The sequence below is a fragment of the Eurosta solidaginis genome, chromosome 5 (genome assembly GCF_040869045.1).
Source record: "Eurosta solidaginis isolate ZX-2024a chromosome 5, ASM4086904v1, whole genome shotgun sequence".
Taxonomy (NCBI): Eukaryota; Metazoa; Arthropoda; class Insecta; order Diptera; family Tephritidae; genus Eurosta; species Eurosta solidaginis.
The window spans coordinates 58922986-58946093 of NC_090323.1; the positions used below are offsets into that span (position 1 = coordinate 58922986).

The window sequence follows — 23108 nt, forward strand, 5'->3', positions numbered from 1 at the left end:
TCTTTTTACAACTGATTTTGGCAGAATATACGCGCGGCAGGTAGGTATGCCAGTCGTAAGAGGCGACTAAAATCATTGTTTACTATATAGTCTGGCAGCTTAAGTAGAGGTCATGCCGGAACGATACAAGGTGGCAGCATGGGACAGCTGATTATAAACTTTTTTATTTGATTTGATACATCAACTACCGGCGCAGTACGATTTTGACATTTGACCAACGAATTTACAAAAATAAAGTACATAGAATTTTAATATATGTTTGTAGGTATGTAACCATGCTGCCACCTTGTATCGTTTCGCCATGGTAGAGGTTATGTTGCGAATAGAGTGGAAGGCAGTGGACTAGGCAGTCGAATGTCATATAATGAAGGAATGGTGTTCGGAGATTTTATTATATATAAAACTATTGTTTTAATAACAACAAAAACCCCATATATATTCTGTATACTATAATCCATCAGAAATGAAGGTACTGACACTCGTCGTAGTAATAATTGTGTGACAGCCCTAATAGTCACTGGATGGATTGCAGCCAACGCCATCTAACAGTCAGATCGGTTGCACGAGCAGAAGGTGTAATGTGAAAAATATAAGTATGGCAGCGCTGTCTTTTAGGCAAGAATCTGGCGATCAGCCAATCAGGTGCTCGCTTTGATTCTTGCTTAGCTGACGCAGCCCTCTGTAGGAAAACATCGGTAACTTATTATAAGAAAGATGTTTAAAAAAAAAGTGTGAAAATATGGCAATGATGTAGACACGAAAAAAAAAGAAAGAAGATTGATTGAGAATAGAGCACTGAATGCGAACGGATATACATAAAAAAAACCCAACCTTGGCATTATTATTACAAATAAACCGGAATTATAGCTCAGGTGTCATCAATATCCTCTAACGGGAGTCCAAGGAAACTTGCTGTTTCAACGGGGGTGGACCATAATGAAAGGGGTGTTAGAGGCGTTGGTTCCACATTACAATTAAAGAGATGATTGTTGTCATGTGGGGACACATTGCAAGCGGGGCATACATTTTGTATGTCGGGGTTGATTCTGGATAGGTAAGAGTTTAACCTGTTACAATATCCAGAACGAAGTTGAGCAAGAGTGACACGCGTTTCCCTGGGGAGTATGCGTTCCTCTTCCACAAGTTTTGGGTACTTTTCTTTGAGTACTGGATTCACCGGGCAATTCCTGACATAAAGGTCCGACGCCTCTTTGTGGAGTTCACCAAGGAACTGCGTGTGTTTTTTGCTTCATACGGCTGGGTTCTCAGGAGCCGTATTTCCTCAAAATGCTTACGGAGATAACTCATTAAGCCCCTAGGCGGTGTTGGCTCATCAATCAGATGTCTGTTTGGATGCCCAGGTTTATGGGTATGCAACAGGAACTGTTTGGTTAGCATCTCATTTCTGCTATTGTAAAATTAAAGCAAGTGGACATTAAGTGGCAAATAGGTGTGTTGTACCATTCCCCAAGTTCTAGAGACAGTGAATTTTTAAATCACGTAGAGAGTATTTTATCAGAAGTATTAGAATCAGGTACGAATTCCCTTCTAGTTGGAGATTTCAATATAAACTTAAATATTAACTCTTCGAGTAGCTACAAACTGAATGAAATTTGTGCACGTAGCGCAATGAAACAAAAAATAAATTTCAATACAAGAGTCGCGCAAACTTCTCAAACAAAAATAGATTTATTATATGCAAGCGCTGATATACTGTCTTGTGTAAATCTTGAAGACCACAGAATATCCGATCACGAAACTATTTCATTTGCTATAAAAGTAAGTAATTCAAACCCGTTACGAAGAGTCATTTCATCAACATCCTGGGAGAATTATTCGGCCGATAACTTGACGACTCTACTGAGGAATTGCGATCTCAGTTTAATAAGAAGCATGAATGTCAACGACATGGTCAACTATATAAATACTTGTTTATTAGATTGTATGGGAGTACTAACGTTTGAAAAAAACAGTACGGTAAAGTTAAGAAATAAATGGTATGACCAAGAATTGACAGAATTGAATAAACTAAAATACCGGTTGCACTCACAAGCTAGAGCAACGGGTGACTATCGAATATAACATGGTCGCGAAGTACTACAAAAAACTAATCAAATTTAAAAAGATTAAATACATGGAGAATAATATTGATATCAATTGTTCAGATAGCAGGCTAATGTGGAAGTATCTTAAGCATGCTGTAAACTTAACGGGGCCAAAACAAAAGATATTGACGGTGATCGTAAAAGGTGTGACATATGATACACCCCGCGATATTGCTGAAGCATTGAACTCCTTCTTTATAGATAGCATTCTTGATATAAACAGGGAAATTGAAGTTGTTCAGAGTCAGAACGACTTCCAATTTACAACTAGGTCATGTTTAAAATTTGAAGAAATTACGGTTGAGGATGTTATACGTATAGCAAAAAGGTTCAAAAATAAAACTGGGGGGAAATATTTACTTTCAGAAGGCGTAATTAAAGGTTCGGTATCGTACATGGGTTTCTTCTATGCAACCGCTTTAAACAAATCCATGACTACTGGAATAGTGCCAGACATGTGGAAAATTTCGACAATAGTACCAATTAGGAAAGTAAAAGATTCAATAATGGCAGAGGAACTAAGGCCGATAAATACATTGCCGAACATAGAAAAAATTCTGGAAATTGTAATAAAAAATCGACTGCTTAATTACTTAGAAAATATTAAAATCCTTATAAAGGAACAATCCGGTTTCCGAGAAAGGCACTCTTGCGAGACGGCGTTAAATTACGTCATATCTAGCTGGAAGGAAGAGCTGAGCCTAAAAAAACATATAGTAGCAGTTTTCATTGACCTGAAAAGAGCGTTTGAAACAATTGATAGGAATATAATGCTCGATATACTACAAAAAATTGGTATTAGGGAAAATGAATTGCAGTGGTTTAGAAGCTTCTTATCAGACCGGAAACAAAGAACAACCATCGAGTCAGTAGTCTCATCCGAGGCACAAGTGGACATAGGTTTACCACAAGCGTCGGTACTAGCACCAATCCTATTCAACATTTACATAAACGATATATCATCAGCACTGAAATATAGTAAAATCAGGTTGTTTGCAGATGATGCGCCACTTGAAGTAAATTAAACGGACATTTCAATAGCAAGGAGCAAAATGCAAGAAGATTTGGACTCATTGTATAGATGGCTTTGCATTAATAAACTCAAGCTTAACGTTAACAAAACTAAGTTCATGGTTTTATCTAGGACGACCAATAGAGAATCACTTAATTTTGATCTAAAAATAATGAATACGAGCATTGAGGATGTCAAAATATTTAAGTACTTAGGGATCCTGATTGACATTAAACTGAGGTTTACGGATCATATTGATTATATTGTTGCAAAAATGAGCAAAAAAATTGGATTTTGGAAGAGATGGTGTAAACTTATTAGTAAGAAATATAAGTTGAAAGTTTATAGATCCATCATAGAACCACACTTCTTATATTGCCCTACAATATTCTTTATTGCCAATGAAACACAAGTAGACAGGTTACAAATTATGCAAAACAAAGCTGTGAGATTTATATTGAAAGTGAGGTACGACACTTCCATAAAGAGTATGCTTGATGCACTAAACTGGCTGAGCGTGAAACAGTTGATATTTTACCATAGTATGAAATTTGTATTTTATATCAAGCATGGTAAATTACCAGCCTACCTAAGTGAAAAACTTGTTTATGTGAATGAACCCCATTCTTACATAATCAGGGAAAATAATAATTTTAGATTACCTCTTCTCAAAACAGAAATGGACAAGCAAAATATATTTTACAAAGGCCTGAAATGTTTTAATGAACTACCTAATCATGTTAAAAATTGTGAAAACTTAAACACCTTCAAAAAAAGTATATTAGAATATTGCAAAACCATTGCAATAAGATAAAATTTTTTGTATCTGTATTTCATGTTACTGATCCTTGAGCGTACATGGCAATCCAAATAGACACAGAGGAACCTTATGCATCAGGGCAAATACATATATCGCTCGCAATCAAATTGGGAAAGAATTCCTGAAAATATCGTCCCAGACAACCAGTTGGAGTGTTCATGTGAATCACGTATATTCCTGCAACAATGATGTATTGTAATTAATTGTGTTTACATAGGGGCTGGTACAGGGAGGATTGGAAACACGTCCTTTCCAACCGTCCGATAAGAGTGGCTTATTCTCGCTTCCCAAGGCAGTCGGTTCTATGTACCGGAGCGAATCGGGATTTTTCCCGACCAAGGACTGTCATTTCAGTGTGACCCCATCTCCTTGCAGCAGGACTGCTCAATATTCTCTTACTCTGGGAAAGCATCGAATCCAATCCGGGTCCGTCTCCTGACCCCGGTCCTGAGAAATGGTTTTGCTGCATCTGCCGGAAAAGAATCTTTTTAGGACGGTCATACTCTGTTCAGTGTGTCTCGTGCAAGGGATGGTTGCATCGGACAGGTTGTTCTGGGCTTGATCCCAAAACCCGACGTCCACGTAACTTTTATAAATTTTTGTGGCTCCTTGCTGTTCACGCCCAAGGGCGTCCCGTAGTCTACGCCTAAGCGCCCCCCCCCACTACCTTCCAGCAGCCCCACTGCTCAGCAAGCCACAACAAGTACCCGCTGCTGCTCGCGCCCCACGGCGCCAACAACTCAAACAGCTGATACCACTCATAACTACTACCTTCGTAGTAGAGTTGGTAGCAATGCTGAGCATCAGCCCCTGCCCCCGTCTTCTCCCCCCTCTTTTCCGGCAGCGATCGTGCAGGTCATGGAAACAGACTCTTAGTCCCTACCTCCGTTTGCACCGTCTGCCAGCGTCCGCGACGGCAACCCCCCGACGGGTTTCATCGCGCCATGTTGTCAGGTCGCAAACCCAAATCATCCGGGTACCCCAATGCTTGCCCAAGGACGCCCAGTCCCAGGGCCACAACAGCAATTGCGTCCTGGCCTTCCACAACCCAGGCGTAGTAACCCGTCACTTACCCCCAGAGTGGCGACTTCTCCCCTTATGCACTTCAGAATTCTGCAGTTAAACTGTAATAGACTAACTGGGAAGATTGCGGAGATAGTCGATTTCATGAAGCGGCACAACATCCGCATTGCTGCGATTCAAGAGACTAAACTCACAGCAGACCTGCTCTGGGTATAATGTCCACAGGAAAGACCGCGAGAGCGGAAATGGAGGCGGTCTCGCGTTTATCATACATCACTCTGTGCAATATTATATACATATTTGTTCCTGGCATCGACCGCAAGGACAATGTCTTAGAACGTCAAGGCCTATCTGTCCGGTCAGGCGATGCAAACCTAGAAATCATCAACATCTACATACCTGCTGCCACCTGTTGCCCCAGTGGATACCGCCCTAATATCAGGGCCTTACTCACTGGCAACAATCGCATTATCTTAGGCGATTTCAATGCCCATCATGATATATGGCATTCAAACTTGCGGGCGGACAGCAGGGGTGAGATGTTGGCGGATCAAATAGAAGAAACGACGTTCTGCACAATAAACGGAGACGCCCCCACACGTATGGTAGGAAGCTGTCACAGCTCGCCAGATATCTCAATCGTGAGCGCAGAACTCGTAAACTGCGTCAACTGGCAGCCGATAGTAACACTGGCATCCGACCACCTGCCCATACTTATTTCGCTTGAGCGTACCGCCGACTTCATCGTCACTGAAAAACGCACTTTCATAAACTTCAAAAAAGGAAAGTGGGAAGAATATAAATCCTTTACAGACAGCCGCCTAGCTGCCCTCCCTATTCCGACTGATGCCCGCCAAGGGGAGCGTGCCTTCCCGCCGGGAGAATTCCCGAAATCCGGCCCACTTCCCGGCGGAGGCCGCAAACTTAGCGAGAGAACGTGACCTTATAAGACAGCTTGATCCAGGCGACCCCCAAATAAGGGATATAAACCAACGCATCAGATTGCTTGTGGATGAACACAAGCGGGCGAAATGGGAGGAGCACCTAAGAGGTTGTAACCTCTCAACCGGTGTGGGTAAACTTTGGTCCATCGTAAAGTACCTATCGAATCCGACTAAGCACAAAGACAAAGTTTCCATCGCCTTCGGCGACAAAGTGCTGTCGGACGCGAAAAAATGCGCGAGCGCTTTCTGCCGACAATATAGTATAATGCATCCTACGGTCGACAAAGATAGACGGAGAGCCAATTACGGTTATGGCCGTCCAACAAGGTACACCAGTCGCTACTTCGCTCCGCCAACCGGCGCCAATTGGTCACACCAAGGGAGTTTAAATCGTTTTCCACCTAGTCCTTCCAGTGGAGTGGGGTCGCCCTCTTCCACTGCTTCAATAGGCGATACCAATAAAAACACTTTTTAGCCAGAGCGTCATCTTTCATTCAGGTTGAGCCCTCTACAATCTCGAATGTATACCCGCCAAGATAGGAATGCGCCAGTTATTATTTCGTCTTGTCCTCAATCATCGCAAGGCCAACTTTTTTGTCTCTTTATTCAATCCAGAGAAAGCAGAACTTACGGCCATATATATCATCTCATCAGCATACACCATTAATTGTACGCTACTATAATAGATTGTACCAGTGTTCGATAGGAAGCCGTTTCGTTAGAATCCTCGTGTGGTTTCCAATGGCTCGGAGAGTTCCCTCCGAATCCTTGGGGAGGTGGTGGTTTTTCTCGACTCATTTGGCATTATTGGCGGTCATAAAATACGGCATGGATATACAAATCGGTTACTTGACCTATCGTCACATTTGCGGCAGTGTTGTAATAGATTGCAGTCGAGTGAGCTTTATGAATACCAAGCTGTGTAAGGTTCATCATCCTATGTATTTACCTGTCTTTCAATCACAGCACTGATTTGATCATACCCTATAGATATCATAAACCGAGCGTTTCGACAAACTGTTTACAAGAAAACGAGATGTTCATTTATATCAAGATACTTGAGAAATATTCTTACCGCTTTTAGACTAGAATAGCTCAGCTTTGTACTTGAATATGTTTATATGTTTTCATGAAAGAAGAAAAGAAAAATGTTATTTTCCAAAACGGCCTAATGCACATATATGTACATAGTCATAGTGCGTCATAATGTTCCTGTATTAGTGCCGCTGTTAGAAATTGCCTCAGGAAAATCAATATTTCAAACAATGAAATGGAATAATATGACACACAGAGCTCACAGCTGAGAACAACAATAAAAACATCAATATGAAGTTGTCTATATATAACAAGAGAATGGGCGCAGCTTGAAGCTCCTGAAAGGGATTTATAAATTAAAACACAAATGCAGGAATAGCAGACGGTATGAGTATGGTATTTATACCGATTGTGACCAATTTTAATAGACCAAATAGAGATGTAAATACTTGATTTGGATAATTTATTAGACTTGCGCCAAAGAAATTGAATTCCCTGAATTGAAAGAGCGAGCCTTTATTAATTTTATTTTGTTAAATACCCCAGCCAGGAATTTTTTGTAAATTTTGATCATAAAATATTGAAATATCATACTCCAAGATGATTAAAAACGTTCAAATTTAAAGGTATTTTCTATTCGAATTAATTAATTAAAAATTAATGTATCGCCGAGAGAAAAATGTACCACAAATGTGATTATTCTTGAATAATCATTTTTGATTCATGTTTCGAAACACTTTTTATTCATATTTGATATCATTGTAAAATTGAACTTTAATTGTTTTAGAGTATTTAGAGATAGAGTAGTTTAGAGATTTGACTGCTTTTCACGGTCATATTCGTGAACATATTTCAATCGTTTTGGTTGAGATTTTTGAATCATTTTTGAATACGATTATCATGATTTATTCTTCATATCTCATACAAAATAAGATACTACATGATAATTATATTTCATCAGGGGAAGAAGGCATGCGGAAGTGAGCTATTTGAACCAAAGGTAATTCGCAAATAAACTTGACGAATATACACCTGCGACTACAACATCAGTTATGATCGTCAATATCTTAAAAACGATAAGGTACGGGATGTTGAAAGCATATTCAGGTATGTCAAGAGAGTTGCACTTACCTGGGGTTAAAATAGCTCACAAACTTTGTATTGTCCAACCATTATGTATTTTCTTGGCAGCCGAAGGTGAAGAAATGATTGGGGGCATCATCGGTTAAAGCAGCATTTATATCTTTTGTATAAATAAAAAAAAATTATATATTTTTTCTAACTTCATGATTGAAAAATGTGTACACGTGAAAAAATAAGATTTTCAATGAAAATTTAAATTTTAACAAGTATAAAATTTATTGTTCAGTCAACAAAGATAGTCGGAAAAGATTCTGAAAGCTGATTGAAAAATGATTAAAAATGTTTGATCACCTAAAGTAAACACATTTGATTCAAATATGATTCTAAAATGTGATTGAAGAACTGTATTCAGTTTTTGATCATCAAAAGTATTCATATTTGATTATTCTTTTTGTTGATTTTTATGAAATATTAAAATCTAATGGAACCACAAAGGACTTCAAAAATGATTCCAAAAAGTGATCGAAAACTGATTTTCAGTTTTTGATCATCAAAAGTATTCACATTTGATTATTTCTTTTGTTCACTTGTATGATAACTCATTATTTAGTCAGAAAGAGTAATCAAATTGTACTGATATGTAGGGAAATCCGAATTTGAATCACCTAAATGCTGAGTGGGACAGAAGCTTCTATCACCATTAACTCTCAAATTTTTTTAAAGAACAAATATCAGGGTAAGAAAACCTGAGGAACGGCCTGTGTTGGTAACACTCCGCTAAACCCTCAGGAAGTATATTAACCATTGCTGTTTGCTGAAGATAAATAAGTATATGTCGTTGTTGTTGTAGCGATAAAGATCGATGTTGATTGTCTTTTACCGAATACAGACCAAGTACATTCCGGACACTAGTCCCAAGACCGACCATCTCGGGAATGATTTAATAAGACCACGGTCTAGGCCATCCCACCCCCACCCTCTAGTTCTATGAGGAGCTTGGGCTCGCCAGCTAAAAAAACAGGATTCGCCACGAGTAGGTGTCGTTGACAATTACGAAGCTGTAAATTGCGCTGGCAACCCGTTTAATCATTTGAGTATTTTAGTCGCCTCTTACGACAGTCATACCTGACGCCAGTATATTCCAAGCCCCAAACCCGCTAGAGGTTCATCATTAGCTTTTCTGGAAATCATAAAGAACCCGATAAATCGATCTGGCGAAAACTACGACCAGCGAAGAACGCCACAAATTTAAAACCAGATACACTGAAAGAAAAATACTGGTAAAATCAACCGAAATACGGGTGAATTCAACCGAAATTTCTGTTAATTTTTATCCATCGCAACAAGATGTTGAATCAACTGCGCACAAATCGTGGATTCGTAATTGACCGTTTTAGTAGTCAAATGAACAAAAAAAGTTGTTGCGACAGCTTTGTACGAAAGTACCTATGTTGCCATATAAGTAAATAAATAAATGTAAGGCGTGATAACCTCCGAGATCTAAGGCCGAGCTTCTCTTCCAATTTGCGTCTTGCTCCTCTTGATTTTCCCCAAAAATTGGCCGGACGGGACCTACATGTTTTATGCCGACTCCGAACGGCATCTGCAAGGCAGATGAGTTTTCACTGAGAGGTTTTCATGGAGAAATACACTCGGAGCGCTTGCCAAACACTGCCGACGGGCGACCGCGATTAGAGAAATTTTCTTCTAGTTGAAAAACCTTATTTCTAAAATTTTTATGTTGCTTTTCCCGGGGTGCGAACGCAGGGCATACTGTGTGGCAGGCGGAGCACGCTACCATCACACCACGGTGGCCATATACATACATACGTAAATATGTGAATACATAAATACACATGCTTGCTACATATCCATACACATGTACACACTTACTAACCGAACTTCAATTGGGCTTACATCAAATATGCTGGCACACATTAAACATTATACACTTTATTATTTTGTTTTATTAAACGCACTTTCACCAAATTTTATATTTTATAATTTATTTAATTTATAGTTTTGAACATCGCTTTGCAAATAGAAATGAAAATAGTAGTCACAAAACTGATTCTCAATTCTTTCAGTTGCAGCACAGCTCACTCTCAATTTCTTCAATCGCATGTAGTTGCCACACATGATTGTTTCGAACAAAACTTGTAGTATAAATGTTTGACATAACATTTTAAATAGAGAGCTTGTAAGTTATAGAAAAGTAAAAAATCAAATCGCAGGAAGGTAATTCACCACTGGAGTAACTTTACATGTAATTCGAAATTTAATTTTCGTAACACTTTAAGTTGAAACGATTCCAAAACAACTCAAACTTTTATGTTGCCGGAAACATCAACATTAAAAAAGGATGTTTTTTATTATCTTATTAGATACGTTCGCGTGAGTGAAAATACGTAAAAACTTTAACAAAATGTTACTAACTTTGGAAAAATCATGTTCGTTCAAACAAAACTTTTGCAACAAGAGGGCGCAATTTCGCATTTCGCTTGGGGGAGAAGTTGAAAAATTGTACCCGATAAATAGATGTCCCGGTATATCATAATTTTTTGCACAGTAAATTCAAAAAAGGGTTTTTCGTTTTTTATTGATAACCGAAAAACTAGTTTTTTGTTGTTTTCCCATTTTGTGTGTTTTTTCGATTTGGTGGTTTTCTTATTTTGGTGTTTTTTTTAACAAGTGGCACCATCGTCATAAGTACAAAGTAGAGAGCGCAGTGAGCGTAAAATTCTCTTTGAAATTTGCTCATGTATTGACTGTAGATCGCTGTTGAAATGACCAGTGAGATCAGTTGTGTTAACAGAAGAATTATTAGGAATCTGTCACTTTTACAAAATTTTGTTAACTTAAGAGCGACCATTTCTCTTCTGTTGAAATGACTAAACTAATTTGTTCGCTTGACAAAGAACTCGGTCGAATTAACCATAATTCGATCAATTTCACCGAATCTCCGTTAAGTCAAGAACAACAGAACCGATTTGTTGATTTTACTAGCACCATTTCTTTCAGTGTAGAAACCAGTCTTTATGCCAAAAATGATGTCAGTGAAACAATGCGACGAAAAATCACAAGTGCTACTTTCAGTATATTGAGTATAAAATCCCCGTTCGAAGATCAGAATCATAATCACATCCATAATTCTTTTATCATGTCTACAAATTTACGAACGATGATGATATTCGACAAAAATGAGCCTTGGGGTATTCTAGATTATTCCTTGAAGGATTTAGATCTATATATCTATATGTATGTTTATTTAATGCTGAGTTTTACGACCGCGTCGGTTGGCAGTATAAATTGAGCTGTGAAAAAGGTAGTAGAGAAGGATCTGGCCTATTCGGTATCTCCACTGACGTTATTTTGTTTTTAGTTAGAGTAAAATAGAGTTTGATGACAAATTTTCTCATGCGTGAATTTTATACTTAAACATTGTCCTTGCATACGCACACAACTACAAGAAAGTTGCATTTGTACTCGAAGCTCTGCTTGCGTTGTGCACCGCTGTAGGCAAGGCGAATCCATGCAAGGTGATAAGCTAATTCAAGGCGAATTCAGTACCAGGTATTGTTATTCGAACAGCTGATTACGTCTACTTCATTATTTTCCATACAACGCCTTGTACAACAATGTGTCAATTAATCGAAATCAAAGAAAGTTTTCTTTTGACTTGACATTCTTTTGCACGGCGAATCGGTTGACTTCGCTTTGCCATCACCTTGCATATATTCGCCTTGAGCTAATTTAACCGATTCGCAGTACAGAAGAATGTCAGGGCTAAAGAAAATTTTTATTGATTTAGATTGAATCAAGGCGAATCTATACCAGGTGCTGGCAAAGCGAATTCAATCAATTCGTCATGCAGGCGAATGTCAGGTCAAAAGAAAATTTTCATAGATTTCGATTAACTGACATTTTGTTGTACAAGGCTTTGTATGGAAAATTATCAAGAAGAAGCAATCAGCTGTTGGGATAACACCACCTCTACTGAATTCGCCTTGGATTGAATGACATACAAGGCGAATTCAGTACCAGATGTTGTTATCCCAACACCTGATTTCTCTTCGTTATAATTTTCATACCACGCCTTGTACAACAATATGTCAGTTAGGCGAGGTGCACACGAGGCCATTGTACAGGTTTACAAGTATGATATGTATGAGAGGGAAATAATTTCTTTCCCTTTCTAACACACGGCAGTTTGACATTTCGGTCAGTGTCAAACTAGCGTGGAACATGAGTTTTGACACTGAACGAAGTGTCAAAATTACCGGTGTTGCTTCGTCGAAAGCGACACAGGGAAGCAAAAAAGGGATCGGAATATCAGATATGAGTTGCTGTTATGGTCAATTTTTTTGAACGAATTTAGTAGGAAATTTTAAGTGCACCCATATGGGTCCTTCAGAAAATTATAAAAAAAGTCTTCAATTGGGGTATCTAAGGACGCGTAGTTATTCCAGTATTAAGAATAGAAACACGGGAGTTAAGTTTTTCTACCCGTTCAAAAGTTCTCCGCGAAAAACAGTTTGAAACCGAGGTCGACTGCAATAACCCGTCCAAAAAAGCGGAAAGAAAAATTAAAAGACGCGTTTTGTCCTGTTATCAATAGTCCAAAGGCGGTAAAGTATTCGAATTATTGGAAGCGAAGCAAAAATGCGTCTATTAATACCTCCCCGACGGTTTTGGTCGTGTTTTGGCAATCGTCCCCGGTAATAAAGTATCACAATTTGTTAATTATAATTATCCAAAACATATGGATTTTAAAGAGAGATGTAATTAAGTGCTCCTTTGAAAATAAATAAGGATATTTCTTTGTAATTTTGCAATAAAAATTTTACACAGTTTTCGTTAGCAGCTACTACACTTTTCTTGGACCTAAGAAGTACAACAGTGCCAAATAGCATCCACACAAAAAACTAACAAGAACAAGCATTTTATCAGGTGAGCGTGGCTGTGTATGTGCGCGCTGCTACATATCCTACTTGTAGACCTGTACTATGCACGAGGCTACGCGTCATAGACGCTGCAGGCGAAATTTGTACGCTTTGATGCCGAACACATGTATTTGAATGGAGAGCTGCATACGAGGCGTCAGCTGCATGAAAGCGACAAAGCATGAAATTTTCGTGTAGCTAAGCGTACAGCAATGTTGGTCGATGAGCGTACGTACGCTTGAAAAAAAGGAAGAACAAAATATTTGTTTACATTTTTTTGTCTACAAATTTGTGTAATTAGTTAAAAAATGTTACTTTAGTTAATAAAAGTGCGTGAAAGGTATATTAACAAAGCGAAAAAGAGTATTAAACACCTCAACAGCTTGGTTAGACATTGTTGAAGCGTTTAAAAGGCTAAAAAGTGTTGTAAACTAGAAATCACCCTTTTCTCTAGTCCGCGGTGGTTTAAAATTGCCTTTTATAATTTACAAAGGCACGGGGATGCAAACAGCGTTTAATACCTATTTTCCTTTGGTTTCGGGGACGGATACAGCTGAAGAAATTAAATTTTTTATTTTTTTCAATAATTGTTTGCTTTTTTGTAGCGACGCTCGAAAGTAGTTTCGTGTGCAGATCTTGAGGCGTAGAGAAATTGTAGCTATATGAAATATATTGTACGCGTCTATGACGCGTAGCCTCGTGTGCACCTTGCCTTAATCGAAATGAATGAAAATTTTCTTTTAACTTGACATTATTCTGCACGGCGAATTGGTTGAATTGGCTTTCGCACCACCTTGGTACTGTATGGAAAATAATCAACAAGAAGCAATCAGCTGTTGGGATAACAACACCTGGTACAGAATTCGTCTTTGCTGTAGTACTCACTCTACTCTGAAGTTGCCCAGAGCCGACAACTCGATTTCCGACTTTCTTTTAAGCACTTCGTAAGATTTTTCTATTTGGTAAAGCCTTAGCTATTTTCGAGCCAGGTAGTACTATTTAACATAAGCCACGTTTTTGTTGATGTTGTTGCTGCTTTGGTGTTTTAGCAGTAGTAAAAAATGACATCTTGACCACCAGTACGAGTGTAGCACGCAACACATATATTCATATTCATCTTAATATGTACATATGTAAGCATGCTGCAACAACAATGTAGTTGGAAACAACTTTACAAATAGTAAAAATGCCAAACTAACTAGTCAACCAAATATGTATTATTACGAATTTACTGCAAATCCTCTTATTTGCAATCCTCTGCTAAGTTCGAATCACTAAACTGTTGAATAAATAACTCCAATATTGAATGATGGAAAAATGGCCTTTATTAAGTACTTCACAATAACACTTATACTTTGCTACTCGCTGGCTTAATAACCAAACTGATTGATAACTCAAATGAAACTCTACTATTGGCCGCCAGATCGCGTGCTTAATCAAACTGATTGATAGCTCAACTCAAACTGAATTCCTTCTTACTCGCTTGCCCCGCTTTTATAGTTTACGCTGCATACTTCTAGGCTCTTCGATTTCCAGAACTTACTAGTTGTTTCGGCTACAAAATCGCCAGCCACAACTACGTGCACAAATTATTGCTCTCTCTTGTGACAACTCAGATAAGATATATGCATGTGTTTGTGCATTGCCGCTCCGCTGCTCGTATACGTACATATGTGTAGACGCAATTATTTATTCGTTTATGTAGATACATAAAGATTGAATTATTGATGTGAATGTTTGTAGTTTACAGTCTCTCGCGCACACATAGGCATATAAGTAAATGCATCTGTGTGTGACATCTCTCTGGGCTGCCTTATATATGTGTATACTTGATTTGATTATTAACGTAAATACTGCTTGGCATGGCCTTAGCATCGCCTTAGTGATGGGATAATTTAGTGATGCTAATATCCGTGACACTGCCCTCCACCTAAGTCTGATCGGGACGTTGCTAGCCTTTCCAAATGGACCACCTTCATTTTGGTTCGTGGTTTACCGATGGTTTGTATGCGGTACACTACATCGTTGATCCGTTTTACAGCTTTGTATGGGCCTTCCCAATTACACTGCAATTTCGGGGACAAACCTTTTTTACGTTGTGGGTTGTATAACAGCACCAAATCTCCTTCCTGAAAACCTTCTGAATTAATTGCTTTATCATATCTGGCTTTCATCTTGTCACTCATAATCTTTGTTCGTTGCCTTATCAGATCATGTATTTCTCTTAGCTCTTCTTCCAAATCACTAGTGGATTTCCTGACATTTCTCTCCGCATTGGCATCTATCCCAAACTTCAAATCAGCTGGCAGTCTAAGGTAATTGCCAAAAATTACTTTTGCAGAGGTTTGGCCCGTTGTCTCATGCACTGCTGATCGGTAAGCCATCAAGAATAATGGTATGCGGGTATCCCATTCTTTATGGTACTTGTCCACTACTTTCCTTAAGTGCTCCTCCAATGTTCTATTGAATCGGTATACCATACCATCGGATTGAGGATGCAATGCAGTTGTCCGTGTTTTTCGAATGCCCAATGACTTGCACATTTCCTGGAACACAGCTGATTCGAAATTCCTGCCTTGGTCAGAATGTAACTCCATTGGTACACCATACCTTGCAATCCAATTGTTTATAAACACTTCTGCTACCGTTTCCGCTTCTTGATTTGGGATTGGGTATACCTCTGGCCATTTGCTGAAATAATCCATAACTACCAGTACATATTTGTTTCCGCCGTTGCTAGTAGGAAATGGACCGGCGACATCCATAGCGATCCTTTCAAATGGCGCACCTGAGTTATATTGCTTCATCTGGCAATGACTTCGTGTTCTGGGCCCTTTCGCTCTGCTGCAAACCTCGCAGTTCGCAATCCACTCAGTGACCGACTGACGGCAACCAACCCAAAAGAATCTCTGTTTAATCTTCTCGAGCGTCTTCGTGATTCCAAGATGACCTCCGCTTGGACCATTATGCAGCTCTCTGAGCACATCAGGAATCCTCTTTCTGGGAACAACTATCAGTTTATTCTTGTATTTACCATCCTCACTCTCCCATACTCGATGAAGGCAACCGGATATCAATTCTAAACTGTTCCACTGTGCCCAATATGACTTCGCAATGGGACTCTCTGCTGACATCTCTTCTCTGTTTGGTCTTTCATTTCGTTCGAGCCCTTGCATAACACGTGACAGATCTGCATCTTCTAGCTGGCACTTTCTTAGCTGTTCCTTGTCCCATTCATCTGTACATGTTATAGTCATCAGCCGGACGTCTATAATGTCTTCTTTAGCCTCGGCTTTTGAACAGTGCTTGCATTCCAAACTACATGGTCTTCGTGACATTGCATCGGCATTTCCATGGGTACTACCTTTTCGATGCTCAATGGAAAAGTTATAGCTTTGTAGTCGCTCGATCCACCGTGCCAATTGTCCTTCCGGATTACGGAACTGCAGTAGCCATTTTAAAGCTGCGTGATCTGTCCTGACACGGAATCGCTGGCCGTAGAGGTATTTGTGAAAATGTTTAACGCACTCTACCAATGCCAACAGCTCTCTCCGCGTAACGCAGTAGTTCCTCTCTGGTTTTCCAATCGAACGGCTGTAATATGCAACTACTTTCTCCTGTCCATCGACCAGATGTGATAAAACGCCTCCTATAGCATATCCACTCGCATCTGTATCTAGAATAAATGTTGCTCCTGGAATCGGATATGCTAACATTGGGGCAGTGCACAAACGCTCCTTCAATGTTTGGAAAGCCACTTCTTGCTCCTTCTTCCATTCAAAAGCTTTATTTTTTCTTGTAAGCTCATGAAGGCTATGGGCTACGCTGGAAAAATTTTGTACAAATCGGCGGTAATATGTGCACAGCCCAAGGAAACTTCTTAATTCATGTAGGTTCTGTGGTCTTGGCCAATCCTTTACAGCCTCTATCTTTTCGTTCGCAGTGCAGATGCCCTCTGTCGTTACCTTGTGACCCAAATAATTTACTTCCTTTTTAAACAGCGCACACTTTTTGGGACTTAACTTCAGACCAGCGCCAGCTATTCTTTGGAAAACTTCCTCCAAGTTCTTAAGATGTTCATCGAAATTCTTGCCCAATACGATGATGTCGTCCAGGTACACCAAGCATGTTTTCCAATGTAGTCCTTTCAATACCTGATCCATGAGTCTCTCGAAAGTAGCTGGTGCATTACATAGTCCAAAGGGCATTACTATAAATTGCCAAAGACCATCTCCGACGCTGAAGGCTGTTTTCTCTTTGTCTTCCTCCTTTACCTCCACTTGCCAGTAGCCGCTTTTCAAGTCCAGTGTGGAAAACCATTTCGTACCAGAGAGCGAGTCCAGAGTGTCGTCAATTCTTGGCAATGGGTAGCTATCCTTTTTCGTAACGTCATTCAACTTCCGGTAGTCCACGCAAAACCTCATTTTTCCATCCTTCTTCTTTACAAGTACTACCGGTGAGCTCCAGGGACTAGCTGATGGTTCGATGACGCCGCTGTCGCTCATTTCTTGTATAATTTGACTCACAACTTCCCGCTTCGCCAGTGGAACACTACGTGGAGCTTGACGGATCGACCTCGCATCTCCAGTGTCAATTTGATGTTTCACAACGTTGGTGCGGCCTGGTTTAGAACCATCCTGGTCAAATATGTTCGCGTACTTTAGGAGCAGTTGCTTTGCCTTACTCTGATATGCTTCCCCTAGCCCTTGCGTCCATGCCGTGATGTCATTTGAAAGATTAGTATTACTAGCTGAAACGTGTTCCTGGAGCTGTTCACAGTTAATAACTACTTCAGCCTCTTGGCATCTTCCCAAAATAGCTCCTTTAGTCAGTTTGAGTGGTGAATTGAACTCATTGAGTACTCTTACCGGAATACGTCCATCTTGTTTTGTCATAGCCAGGGTTTTTCCTACAAGTATGTTCAGTGCTGATTTGTTTGCTGCTTCGACAACCCACAATTTGTTTGTCCCACAATCTCCATCAACCTTTTCCCAGATGACTGCTTCGGATTTTGGTGGTATTCGCTGACTCTCTTCCACCAGCACTCGTTTACTGCTGTAGCCTCTCTCGTAGCCGAAATTAAGTGGTACATCCATGTTCTTATATCGCATCGTCTTGCTTTGCATGTCGATCTTGATACCCTGGTCGATTAAGAAGTCCACTCCAATTATGATTTCATCAACAATCTCTGCCACTATAAAATTGTGTACTACCGTGACGTTCCCAATTGCGATTTCACATGATACTTCTCCTAGAACCGTGCTGTCTTCTCCAGTGGCTGTACGCAATCTTGCTCCATGCAATGGTGTTATCTTCTTGTTGACTAAATCCGCTCGAATGATGGAATGAGATGCACCCGTATTTACAGTCAGTAAACGTTCCTTTCCATCCACATATCCTCCGACAGTAAGATTGTTTGACCTTCTTCCAATTTGTGAGATAGAGATTATGGGGCATTCAATTGAGGGAGCCAGCTGTCGCCCCTTGCGGCTGACTCGCTTTAGTTTAACGATTGAGTGGACTTGGAGATTTCCTCATCTCCTTCAGCTCTGCGTTTACGGCCACCCACATTGTTGGAGCTATTGGGACCGATGCTGCAATGTCGTGCAATATGACCTGGGTTGCCGCACTTGAAACATTTAATAACTCCGGCATTTTTCTGTTGTGATCCCTTCAGTGCTTCCAAAATTGTGTCTACCCATTCTGGCCTTTCTACTTCTACACGATGAGCCTTATATGCTGGTTTACTCAATAGGGCGGCAGTTTCCTGAGTCAATGCATGTGATACCGTTTCAGCAAATGTCAGTTTTGGGTTCGCGTATGTAGCTCGCTTCGTTTCCACGTCTCGTATGCCATTTATAAAACTCTGGATTTTTACCCTCTCGGTGTATTCCACGGGTGCGTCCGCATTTGCGAGATGAGCCAACCTTTCAACATCTGAAGCAAACTCCTGCAATGTCTCATTTGCTTTTTGGTAGCGGTTTTGCAACTCAATTTGGAGTATCTGTTTTCTATGCTCGCTTCCATAACGTCGTTCTACAGCAGCCATCAATGCTTCATAGTTGTTCCGCTCTCCTTCGGGAATCGTCTGTAGGATTTCGGCTGCTGGCCCTTTCAATGCCACGAACAGAGCTGCAACTTTATCTTCCACATTCTAGTTGTTCACTGCTGCGGTCTTCTCAAACTGTAGCTTAAAGACCTGGAAAGGAACAGAACCGTCAAAGGATGGTGTTTTTACCTTTGGATTACTCGCTGAAACTGCTGGACGATTTAGTTGTAACTGCTCGATACGTCCTCTCAAAGCATCCACCTCGGCCTCGATTTTATCCTGTCGACCACTGAAGCCTTCATGAAACTGAGTTAGTTTTTCTTCCATATGCGCTTCCAGTTTAGATGATATACGGGCTTCCTGCTCTTCTAGTTGTGTGGAGATCTGAGATGATATCTGTGCTGAAATTTGTGCTGACATTTCCGAAATACGCGTTTCTTGTGCTTCAATCTTTGATGTTATACGTGTCTCTTGGGATTTCATCTGTGATGACATATACGTTTTCTGTTCTTCTAGTTGAGATGACATATACGTTTTCTGTTCTTCTAGTTGAGATGACATATACGTTTTCTGTTCTTCCATCTTGGATGTTAAACGTGTCTCCTGCGATTCCAGCTGAGATGCCACTGTCGATGTTTGAGAAGTTATTGCAGCCAATATCATGGTCAAGTCTGTGCTCGTAACAGTCTGCGATGTTTCGTTTTTCTCTTCAATTTTTGTTGTTGTTTCGTCCCCATCAGGATAAAAGACAAACTCGTCCACATCAATTCCTTGCGACTCCATTACCTCTCGTATTGTATTTAATCCACGGTTTTCCAACTCCTTTTTCAGTTGCTGGATCTTCAATTCACTGAACTTTGCCATGTCCAAGTTGTATTCCCAATCTTCGGAATTTATTCAACAATTCCTCTTCTGACACCAATTGTTACGAATTTACTGCAAATCCTCTTATTTGCAATCCTCTGCTAAGTTCGAATCACTAAACTGTTGAATAAATAACTCCAATATTGAATGATGGAAAAATGGCATTTATTAAGTACTTCACAATAACACTTATACTTTGCTACTCGCTGGCTTAATAACCAAACTGATTGATAACTCAAATGAAACTCTACTATTGGCCGCCAGATCGCGTGCTTAATCAAACTGATTGATAGCTCAACTCAAACTGAATTCCTTCTTACTCGCTTGCCCCGCTTTTATAGTTTACGCTGCATACTTCTAGGCTCTTCGATTTCCAGAACTTACTAGTTGTTTCGGCTACAAAATCGCCAGCCACAACTACGTGCACAAATTATTGCTCTCTCTTGTGACAACTCAGATAAGATATATGCATGTGTTTGTGCATTGCCGCTCCGCTGCTCGTATACGTACATATGTGTAGACGCAATTATTTATTCGTTTATGTAGATACATAAAGATTGAATTATTGATGTGAATGTTTGTAGTTTACAGTCTCTCGCGCGCACATAGGCATATAAGTAAATGCATCTGTGTGTGACATCTCTCTGGGCTGCCTTATATATGTGTATACTTGATTTGATTATTAACGTAAATACTGCTTGGCATTGCCATAGCATCGCCTTAGTGATGGTATAATTTAGTGATGCTAATATCCGTGACAGTATATATGTATATATTTTTTCACATAAGCAGCTGGTATTCCTAACAATAGGATATGATTTGCTAACTCCTGTCCCCCGTGAAATGCCGAAATTCATCAGTGCTCAGAGTAATTAAGTTGTGTGCGTAACCTACTACTGCCGATCGTTTCGAAAGTTAGCGTTGTCCATAACATATAAGCAGATCAATAAGTATCTCCTGTGTTTTTGGATTAAAAGAAGAAAGGGTTATTTGTCTGAATCCTTTGACATCTCAGTGGCTTAGCTTACCCATTGAGAAACGAGGGAAGGATGCGCTATACGATCTACAATATAAAAGTCGTGTTTGGAGACTTGGATACCAGGGTGGGCAAATAACGTATTTTTGGTTCAACAGTTGAAAGTTGAGCCTCTACGCTGAATAGTCACGTAATGGATTGAGGTTGATCGACTTTATCGGTAACCGGAACAAGATCATATCTACCTTAAATAAAAATGGATTCACCATGTCCACCGATTAAAAGACCAGCAAACAGTTTGTTCTTGTGTCGCAATAGAATGCCAATGATTTCGCAGCTCGGCTCTGCCACCTGCTCTCTTAGTAAAACACATTTCATAAATAGATTATTATTTTAAAATCATAGTGGCTTATTTCAAAACGATTGGAAAATCGCCGTTAAATAATTTCAAAATAGTAAAGGGCCTAGTTTATCTGGGATCAGCATTATCACAAGCAAACAAATCCATCTTTGGACTGAGGAGGCAACAGAAAAGTTTTTCTGCAAACGAAAATCACGCTCTACAAGTCATTAACCGTATACATCCTGCTAAGTGGTGTAAAAATGTGTTACGCTGACAACATCAAATGAGGCAGCTCTGGAAGGCACTCCCCGAAGGCTTCGGAAGGAAGTGTTACCAATGTTGACGGTCCTTTGTCGGATATAGATCCGGTACGTTCCAGTAACAAGCACCATTAAGGTACCAGCGCGACCATCCTGGGAACGACTTAGCATGACCACATGGAACCACAAAGGCGCTCAGGTTAACTATCACTGACTAGAGTGAATGTTTGCTCTTATATCATACGAATTTTGGTTCAACTAAAAAAAATTACTCGTTGCGCTACACATAGTTTGCCCATATCAGTCCCGGGACCAGTCTATACCGCATTGCATAGCGTGGTTATGAATATACAGAAAGCCATGGAACATCAGGAATATACCTTAGGTATTTTTCTTGACATTGACGGAGCTTTCAGCCCGAGCAATCATCGACAATCTCAACTCGATTAAAGTACATTCGGTCTTAACAAATTTGATCGGCTCCATGTTTAGCTGCAGAATGATCACGTCGCAATGGGGTAGCGAGGCCATAAAATCTGTAAACAGAGAAACGTCACAAGGTGGGGTGGGACGCTGATAATTAACCAATAGCTCAGGTGGTTTTATGGGAGACCCGTTAAAGTTACGGCGTACGCAGATTACGTTACAGTCGTCATAAGCGGCAGATGTCTACCAACAATCAGCTCTCTGATGGATGGATGTGCGTCTGTAGTCGGGTTACCAGCCGACGCAGAAAAAAACGATGAAGTATTATTTACTAGGAAGTATAGGGATCCTATTTGGATTGAGCCTAAGCTGGGAGGCATAACCTAACAAGAAGAGTAGGGCACGAAATATCTAGGAATTATACCTGATAGCGAGTTGCCGTGGAAACTCCGTGTGTAAGAAGAAGCGAAGAAATACTCAGTGGATTGGAGCCTATCACCCTTCTCATTGGGAATTAGCGTAATTGTCAAGCCCATACTTTACTTAGGTCCTAGTTTGATGGACAGCGAGTGTAAGTAGAAGCGAAGGAATACTCAGTGGATTGGAGCCTATCACCCCTCTCATTCAGAATTTACGGTAATTGTCAAGTCCATACTTTACTTAGGTCCTAGTTTCATGGACAGCGACACAAAAACATAAGTATGTCAAAAAAATTGAGGAGTATGCAGATTATAAATTATTAGCATCACGATAGCCCTGAAAATTATCCCGACAGCAGCATTGCATGCCATTCTGAAGACCTAGTGACCAAAAATATACCGCTTGCAAATGTAGCAAGGCCACGGGGCTGCTTGAGTGCAGGCCGTATGGCCAAAGAAGTATAGCGCCATTAAATATAGGTCGACTGCATGGTCCCCGGACTGAGCTTCACGGGGCTGGAAAATTTCTAAGAGCATGTGTAAATCCTACGACATAAGACTCACACAGTTGCTCATATTGGGGTTCAAGGGGTTGATAAGCGCAATATAAAGCTTTATTGCTTCAAAGCTTCAGCAACCCAATTGCCAACGTCACCTACGCGAGGGGCATCCTGTTACAAATATAAATTTATCATACACATATTTAGCAGGCGTGGCTCTGCCTAACCCAAGTTCCTCATGGAACTAGGGGTGGGGAGGGTGGTATTGCCTGGAAGGTTTAATTTGGCCATATTATTTGTTCCCGA

General features: G+C 40.1%; 1 protein-coding gene across 1 annotated transcript in view; it reads right to left on the minus strand.

The window, feature by feature from the left end:
- The window catches only part of LOC137252177 (F-box/LRR-repeat protein 16), a 701255-nt gene extending 691259 nt beyond the window's left edge, over positions 1-9996 (minus strand). Inside the window, exon 1 of the mRNA XM_067787531.1 lies at positions 9920-9996. The gene's annotated coding sequence lies outside the window, so the exon portion shown is untranslated. The remainder of the gene's footprint in view (positions 1-9919) is intronic.
- Positions 9997-23108: the final 13112 nt, after the last annotated feature.